Below are 9,115 nucleotides of genomic sequence, written 5' to 3' on the forward strand. Positions count from 1 at the left end.
ATGCCACAGATGTTAGAAAATTGAGACAAGATATTATGTGTGTAGTAAATCTGAGTAGGTTGATGTGTATGATATTGGATGTGATTTAGTGAGAGTGTGTATGTCTGTTTAAGAGTAAGACTATAATGAGTGCTGTCCATATAAATAATAACTCCGCCAATTTGCATGGTTGAGTGTCTATGTGTGTAACATGTAGTGCGTATAGCCTTAATATTCATGATGATAATTGTAATCCATTTCGTATCACCGTCATAGTTGCATCATAATTACCTTTAACATCATTGAAAAACACATCCCAGCATTTTCATAGCAAAGAGACCTTGCATTACTCTAGAGACGGCTTCACTACAGTACAAATGTATTCCGTACAATATGTTATTATTCCCCAATTCCCCTGTTCTGATATCTTCCCTTTGCTTGTTGTAAACATATATAAACTTGTAGACAAATACATAAAAAAAGCTAGACAAACAAGAAACATATTAAATTATAAAACAGTTCTCGACAATAGAGAGGGAGAGAAGTGAAGAGAAAAGAGAGAAAGAGAGAGTGAGAGAAGAGAGTGAGATCAGGTGTGTGTGTGTGTATGTATAAGTCCGTATGTGCAAGCGAGCATGTAATTGAGTACGTTTGTGTTCATATCCACTTCATAGTGTTCAGATATTTTTACAGTTCCCAGTTCCCTGTAGAATTAAGTACAGCCATGGTGTTATGGAGCTGTCTCGGAATAGCTGTCCATCTATAAAGAGTTTGTCCACTATCCTTCTCCCTCTGTTGCCTTTGTACCGGATACAGTCTCTTACGACGTTCCCTTGGAAACTGGTCATTGAGCCCGAATTTGGTCCCTTTAAGCTCCCTAACCCTGCTTTTCATCAACTCCTTTTGTTGGTAGTGTTCAAATTTTGCGATGATCGGTCCGGGGTAATTGGCCTTGTCGCTCCGAGCTCCAAGTCTGTGTACTCGGTGGAAAGCCACCTTGTTTACAGTCTCTATAGGAAGTTTCAAGGCGGATTATATGAATTCCCTGATCGCGCCCCTCTGGATTATTGGATGCATCCTCAGGAATCCCAGAAAAAAAAATCACGCATGCTACGACTTTGTATGTCTAGTAGCGTCTCTTTCATCACCCAGTTTCCCTGAGTAGACTATCCATGTTGGAATCGTGGATTTTTACCTTGGCTGTGAGTGCGTTGTTCTCTCTTTGGAGCGTGAGAATTTCACTCTGGCTAAACTCCAAACTCCCCCTCAGCCCTTCTACCTCCTCACACAACTTTTCCAGTGTTACATGGATTCCAGCCAGAGCACTAGCCTCTACTTCAACGGTAAGTCAATGGTCCGTGTCTGTAGATGAATCTGTTTTCCTTTTTTTTTGTCAGGTTAAAGTTATTTTGTGAGGTAGTCAGATCTATCCATGATGGAGTATGTTGTTCCTCCATAGCGTAAAGCTGTTGGTACTCATCGATTTCCCTCAGGATCTCCTTACTATCCAGGTTGGCTCTTTACTGCAACCAGTTGTTTTACGAAAAGATAACAATGAGTCTTTCCCACGATGACGACAGGTGTCTGTAGTATAGCCAGCTAGCACTCGCGGAATCCACTCAAAAAATGGAACACAAACTTAGCCGTAAAGGCTGACCGCATCGTGGAATCCTTAGCAACAAAACTTTAGTTCTGATTAAAATCAATTTTATGAAAAATATTTAATATAAACAACAAACCGTGTGTAGAGAGTACAATGTTCTGTTGCGTGCTCTGATGATGTATGTTGCGTGATGACATCTTTGATCAGAGATCTTACTACAGTAGTTCTACTCCAGTAGAGAACCTAGAAGAGACTTGCTTTGGCCAAGAAAGACGAGCAATGGACATTAGACTGCCGGAAACCTGTCCTTTGGTCTGATGTCCAAATTTAGATTTTTGTTTCCAACCGCTGTGTCTTTGTGAGACGCAGATTAGGTGAAAGCATAATCTCCGCATGTGTAGTTCCCACCGTGAAGCATGGACGAGGAGGTGTGATGGTTTGGGGTGCTTTGCTGCTGACTGTCAGTGACTTATTTAGAATTCAAGGCACATTTAATGAGCATGGCGACCACAGCATTCTGCAGTGATATGCCATCCCATCTGGTTTGCGTTTAGTGAGACTATCATTTGTTTTTCAACAGGACAATGACCCAATACACCTCCAAGCTGTGTAAGGGCTATTTTACCAAGAAGGAGAGTGATGGAGTTCTGCATCAGATGACCTGGCCTCCACAATCCCCTGACCTCAACACAATTGAGATAGTTTGGGATGAGTCGGACCGCAGAGTGAAGGAAAAGCAGCCAACAAGTGCTCAGCATATGTGGGAAGACTGTTGGAAAAGCATTCCTTGTGAAGCTGGTTGAGAGAATGCCAAGAGTGTGCAAAGCTGTCATCAAGGCAAAGGGTGGCTATTTGACTGCACTTGAAGAAACTTTCAAAGTTCTTGAAATGTTACGTATTGACTGACCTTCATGTCTTAAAGTATTGAAGGACTGTCGTTTGTCTTTGCTTATTTGAGCTGTTCTTGCCATAATATGGACTTGGTCTTTTACCAAAAAGTGATATCTTCTGTATACCACCCCTACTTTATCACAACACAACTGATTGGCTCAAACGCGTTAAGAAGAAAATAAATTCCACAAATGAACTTTTAACAAGGCACACCTGTTAATTGAAATGCATTCCAGGTGACTACCTCATGAAGCTGGTTGAGAGAATGCCAAGAGTGTGCAAAGCTGTCATCAAGGCAAAGGGTGGGTACTTTGAAGAATCTCAAATATATTTTGATTTGTTTAATACTTTTTTGGTTAGTACATGATTCCATATATGTTATTTAATAGTTTTGATGTCATCACTATTATTCTACAATGTAGAAAATAGTAAAAATAAAGAAAAACCCGGTAGAGTATATCTCTAATATCTACGTTCAGACTTAAGTTATTCTATATCTTTAGAGTTTGGCTGTCATTGTTTAAGGTAAAAAAAAAATGTATACTTTCTCTTAGAATTTCATATTAACATCTATAGTAGCGGTGATCTATATCTGTTTATATTAGTTACTATGCTGTTACTAAGCAGTAATGTATTAGGGCAGTGTTAAGTTACGACACCTAATAGGAAATGCAGATGCACACGATTTGGCCAGGTTGTGGAGCACGAGAGGTTTATACTAAACAACACTAAACTGTACTCCTATCTCCTGCCTGGTCATTTTTCTCCACAACACAAATATTACAACATCCATTTAATATCGTTGTCAAATTCTTTATTAGTCTTATAATCACATGTATGTTACACTTTTTACATTAGATTTTGTAATTGTACTGTAAATTATGTTGATGTTAAATGATCATGAAAATAATGATGCTGAATGATGAAGTAAATGATGATAGTAATGGTGATAGTAAATGATGGTAGTAATGGTGATAGTAAATGATGATAGTAATGGTTATTGTAAATGATGATAGTAATGGTGATAGTAAATGATGATAGTAATGGTGATAGTAAATGATGATAGTAATGGCGATAGTAAATGATGGTAGTAAATGACGTCGATTCATAGTTGAGTTGCAATGTAAACTCTGACATTCACGTAAATCATTCATTAATGTCAGTGGGAGACACGCAAAAATGTACATTAAGTGCACATATCTCAACTCAGAAAAAATGTGAAGCATAAAAGCATTGTTTAAAGTGGCTTACTTACCATCGTAGCAGACAAAAGGCCTTTTAACCCCGCACTGCGTATCGAACCATCCTTGTACACTGTCGTGTCTCATCATCACACATTGCTGTTTCCCTTCATAGTTATCTGGCTGATTGTTGCCCCATTTATAGAACCCGTTGAAGTCTGTCTGATATAGACCAGCGCCATCCTAACACGATACCATTCTTCAGGCCAATGCAGGTGCCACCCTTGTAACCCTAAAGGGTTAGTTGAGCCACCCCTTGTTTCTAGGTAAACCAGTTACCTCATTGATGAAGTCGCGCTGCGCCGTCATGTTGTCGAAGGTGGCCAGGTCAATGTGATTTTGCATGCAGTACTTTTGGGCTTCAGCCCAGCCCAGGTCATGTTGATGTTGTGAAAGCTATACTGATGACCAACGCAGAGAGATAGAGCGCAGAACCCTGGGAATGATAGGAATCAAATACGCAAAGACACACACAGAAGTTTTTGTCAGTAGGGTCCAGTTTATTTATTGTTTCATGTATAATTTTTTTCATTATTAATTTAGAACTATTACTAAATCAATTAAAAATAATTATTTTACTGAATTGAAAGATAAACATGAATATTGAATCATATGTTTCTGGTGCCAGATGTCTTGATGACATCATGACTTACACTGACCAATGAGAACAAGGGTACTGAAACTCCACTCCATGTTCACCGTATCTCTGCCGACACAAAGATTTGTATCTTAATTTCCTAGCAGAATACTGTGAAGTTTATCCTAGACTCTGATCTTGAGTCAGTTTATAAATGTATCTGCTAATGGTTAAGGTTAGGATTGGGGGAAGGTAAACTGATCCTAGATCTGTACTTAGGGGAAACTTCACCTGTATTGTTTACAGTATTAAAGGTGGCCAACTCTAATGGACATGCCGGCTTTTGTTGCAGCCCTGCTCTAACCCCTGATTCTAGTAATCAGATTAGTAATGTTACGCTTATTCTCTGTCTTGGTGCCCTGTCTGTGTCTTTCACACAGTCAAACATAGATGAACTGTGAGGTGGCTACCACGACTCTGCAGGCATACAGGGCGGCAGCAGCAGCGTAGCCTAGTGGTTAGCGCGTTGGACTAGTAACCGAAAGGTTGCAAGATCGAATCCCCGAGCTGACAAGATACAAATCTGTCGTTCTGCCCATGAACAAGGCAGTTAACCCACTGTTCCTAGGCTGTCAATGAAAATAAGAATTTGTTCTTAACTGACATGCCTAGTTAAATAAAGGTAAAAATACAGAAGACATTTACCTGATTAAACATTGTATTGTCCATGACCGTAGCTTGGTTCACCTATTCGATCTGCTGTTTTTTTATACTATGGTGATTATGCAAAGAAGAGCACTGCTAGCATCACTAGCAGTACAATTCCTGGACAAGCTCTGGGTCCTAATAGACAGGGTTCAGAGTTTTTCCTGGTCAAGAATAACTCTTATTCCCTGTGGTTTGGGTGGTCTTAGCGGTTAGAGACATGCAGGTGTCAGTCTCCAATCCCTCCTATATTTCACTTTCTCACTATCTATAAAAAAACAGACTATTTTATGATAGGGGAAAGTGGGGTAAGTTGAGCTAAAGGGTTAGTTGAGCCACCCCTTGTTTCTAGGAAACCATACACAAAATGAATCATGTGAACAAATATTTAAGAACGTCATCATTTCATTTAGTCTGTGAAGGAAGAAACTACATCAAAAAAGTGGTAAGCAAGTTCTTAAATAAGCATGCCCTGATGTCAAGCAAAGAGGCACTGCGTTTGAAGGTAGGCCTTGAAATACATCCACAGGTACACCTCCAATTGACTCAAATTATGTCAATTAGCCTATCAGAAGCTTCCAAAGCCAAGACATCATTTTCTGGAATTTTCCAAGCTGTTTAAAGGCACAGTCAACTTAGTGTATGTAAACTTCTGACCCACTGGAATTGTGATACAGTGAATTATAAGTGAAATAATTTGTCTGTAAACAATTGTTGGAAAAATGACTTGTGTCATGCACAAAGTAGATGTCCTAACCGACTTGCCAAAACTATACTTGGTTAACAAGAAATTTGTGGAGTGGTTGAAAAACAAGTTTTAGTGACTCCAACCTTAGTGTATGTAATCTTCTGACTTCAACTGTATATCTCCCTCACTAACTTTAAGCGTCAGCCCATCTGTAAATAGCCCATCCAACCAACTACCTACCTCATCCCCATATTAGTTTTTGTTTTTCTGCTCTTTTGCACACAAGTTTTTCTGCTTGCACACCCTCATCTGCACATATATTACTCCATTGTAAATTGCTAAATTGTAATTACCTCGCCACTATTGGCCTTAATTTGCACATACTGTATACAGCTTTTTCTATTGTGTTATTGACTGTACGTTTGTTTATCCTATGTGTAACTCTGTGTTGCATTTGTCACACTGCTTTGCTTTATCTTGGCCAGGTCGCAGTTGTAAATGAGAACTTGTTCTCAACTGGCCTACCTGGTTAAATAAAGGTGAACATTTTTTTTTATAAATATAAAGAAAATGGTAAAGAAAATATATTTTCACCAAATCAAATGAATGTATTGTGTTAGAGGTTTCATGATGCTTGTATCTAAACCAAAGTAGATTGTTTTTTACATCAGTTGGGGTCTCTATTAGCTACAATAGGAGGTCCTAAACCTAGCATGAAAGTGCATCCTTGTAGCTATGTGAAAGTGCACCCCTTTGCTAAATTGAGCTCAGGTGTATCCAATTTCCTTTGATCATCCTTGAGATGTCGCTACAACATGATTTGAGTCCACCTGTGGCCAATTCAATTGTTTGGACATTATTTAGAAAGAAACACACCCGTGTACTGTATAGAAGGTCCCACAGCTGACAGTGTATGTCAGAGCAAAAACTCTACCATGAAGTCCAAGGAACTATCCGTAGAGCTCAGCCGTAAATCTGGGGAAGGGCATAAAACCATTTCTAGAGTGTTGAACATTTCCAAGAGCACAGTTGTCGACATCATTCGGAAATTGAAAAAATATGGAACTACTCAGACTCTGCCTAGAGCTGGCCTTCAGACCAAATTGATCAACCAGGCAAGAAAGACCTTGGTCAGGGAGGTGACCAGGAACCCAATGACCACTCTGACAGAACTACAAAGTTCCTTAGCTGAGATGGGAGAGCCTGCCGGAAGGGCAACAGTCTCTACAGCACTTCACCAATCTGGGCTTTATTGGAGAGTGGCCAGGCGGAAGCCATTCCTGAGAAAAAGGCACATGACAGCACGCCTGGAGTTTGCAAATAGCACGTGAAAGATTCAGAGCATAAGGCAAAAGATTATGTCTGAATGCAATGCGCTATGTCTGGAGAAAACCAAGCACAACTTATCACCTGTCTAACACCATCTTACCATGAAGCATGATGTTGGCAGCATCATGCTATGAGAATGCTTTTCAGAGGGAGGGACTGGGAGACTGGTGAGGATAAAGGGAACAATGAATGGAGCCAAATACATGCAAATCCCTGATGAGAACCTGCTTCAGAGTGCAAACAACCTTAAACTAGGGTGAAGATTTATGTTCCAACAGGACAATAACCCCAAGCATACAGCCAAAGCAATGCTGGAATGGCTTCATAATAAGAATGTGAAAGTCATGGAGTGGCCCAGCCAAAGCCCAGATTTGAATCCCATTGAAAATCGGTGGAAGGACTCGAAGATTGCTGTTCACCGCCGCTTCCCATCTACAGTAACTTAATAGACCTTGAGAAAATCTGCAAGAAAGAATGGGAGAAAATCCCCAAATCTACATGTGTAAAGCTGACCCAGACATACCCATGATGACTCAAAGCTGTAATTGCCACCAAAGGTGCTTCTATAAAGTATTGACTAGGGTTGTGAATACTTATGTAAATTAGATATTTATCTATTTCATTTTCAATACATTTGCAAAAATGTCTAAAAACATGTTTTCACTTTGTCATTATGGGGTATTGTGTGTAGATGTGTGTGACAAATCTACTTTATCCATTTTGAATTCAGGCTGTAACATATTTGTTTACATCCCTGTTAGTGAGCATTTTTCCTTTGCCAAGATAATCCATTCACCTGACAGGTGTTGCATATCAAGAAGATGATTAAACAGCATGATCAATACACAGGTGCACCTTGTGCTGGGGACAATAAAAGGCCACTAAAATGTGCAGTTTTGTCACAGAATGCCACAGATGTCTCAAGTTTTGAGGGAGCGTGCAATTGGCATGCTGACTGCAGGAATGTCCACCAGAGCTGTTGCCAGAGAATTTCATGTTTATTTCTCTGTCGTTTTAGAGAATTTGGCAGTACGTCCAACCAGCCTCACAACCACAAACTACATGTAACCACGCCAGCCCAGGACCTCCACATCGTCTTCTTCACCTGTGGGATCGTCTGAGACCAGCCACCCGGACAGCTGATGAAACTGTGGGTTTGCAAAACCAAATAATTTCTGCACAAAATGTCAGAAACTGTCTCAGCGAATCTCTACTGCGTGCTCATCATCCGCACAAGGGTCTTGACCTGACTGCAGTTTGGCGTCGTAAACAACTGCAAATGCTCATATTCGATGGACACTGGCACATTGGAGAAGTGTGCTCTTCACAGTTGAATCCCGATTTTAACTGTACCGAGCACATAGCTATGAAATTGAATCAGATTTTAAAAAAGCACTAAATGGCGCGTGAGCAAGATGAAACATCATTGCGCGAGCAAACACTGAGTCGAGAGAGAAGAAAATGCTTGAGCGAGCAGAGGACGGGTCCCACAAGTGCACAGGCCAGTCAAGATTGCAAATTAAACTTCAGAGCTTGCAAGTGTGACTTTGAGTGAACAGAACATCATTGGGACAGCAGTGGAGAAGGTGGAAAGGTTTAAGTTCCCGGGCGTAACCATCACAGACAAACTGAAATGGTCCACCCACACAGACAGTGTGGTGAAGAAGGTGCAACAAATTTCTTCAACCTCAGGAGGCTGAAGAAATTTGGCTTATCACACAAAATCCTGACAAACTTTTACAGATACACAAATCGAGAGCATCCTGTCAGGCTGTATCACAGCCTGGTACGGCAACTGCACCGCCCTTAACCGCAAGGCTCTCCAGAGGGTGGTACGTTCTGCACAACGCATCACCGGGGGCAAACTAGCTGCCCTCCATGACACCTACAGCACCCGATGTCACAGGAAGGCCAAAAAGATCATCAAGGACAACAACCACTCGAGCCACTGCCTGTTCACACCACCATCATCCAGAAGGCGAGGTCAGTACAGGTGCATCAAAGCTGGGATCGAGAGATTGAGAAACAGCTTCTATCTCAAGACCATCAGACTGCTAAACAGCAATCACTAACTCAGAGATGCTGCTGCCTACATTGAGACC

Source organism: Salmo salar, chromosome 07 (genome assembly GCF_965601325.2).
Source record: "Salmo salar chromosome 07, fSalSal1, whole genome shotgun sequence".
NCBI classification, from domain to species: Eukaryota; Metazoa; Chordata; class Actinopteri; order Salmoniformes; family Salmonidae; genus Salmo; species Salmo salar.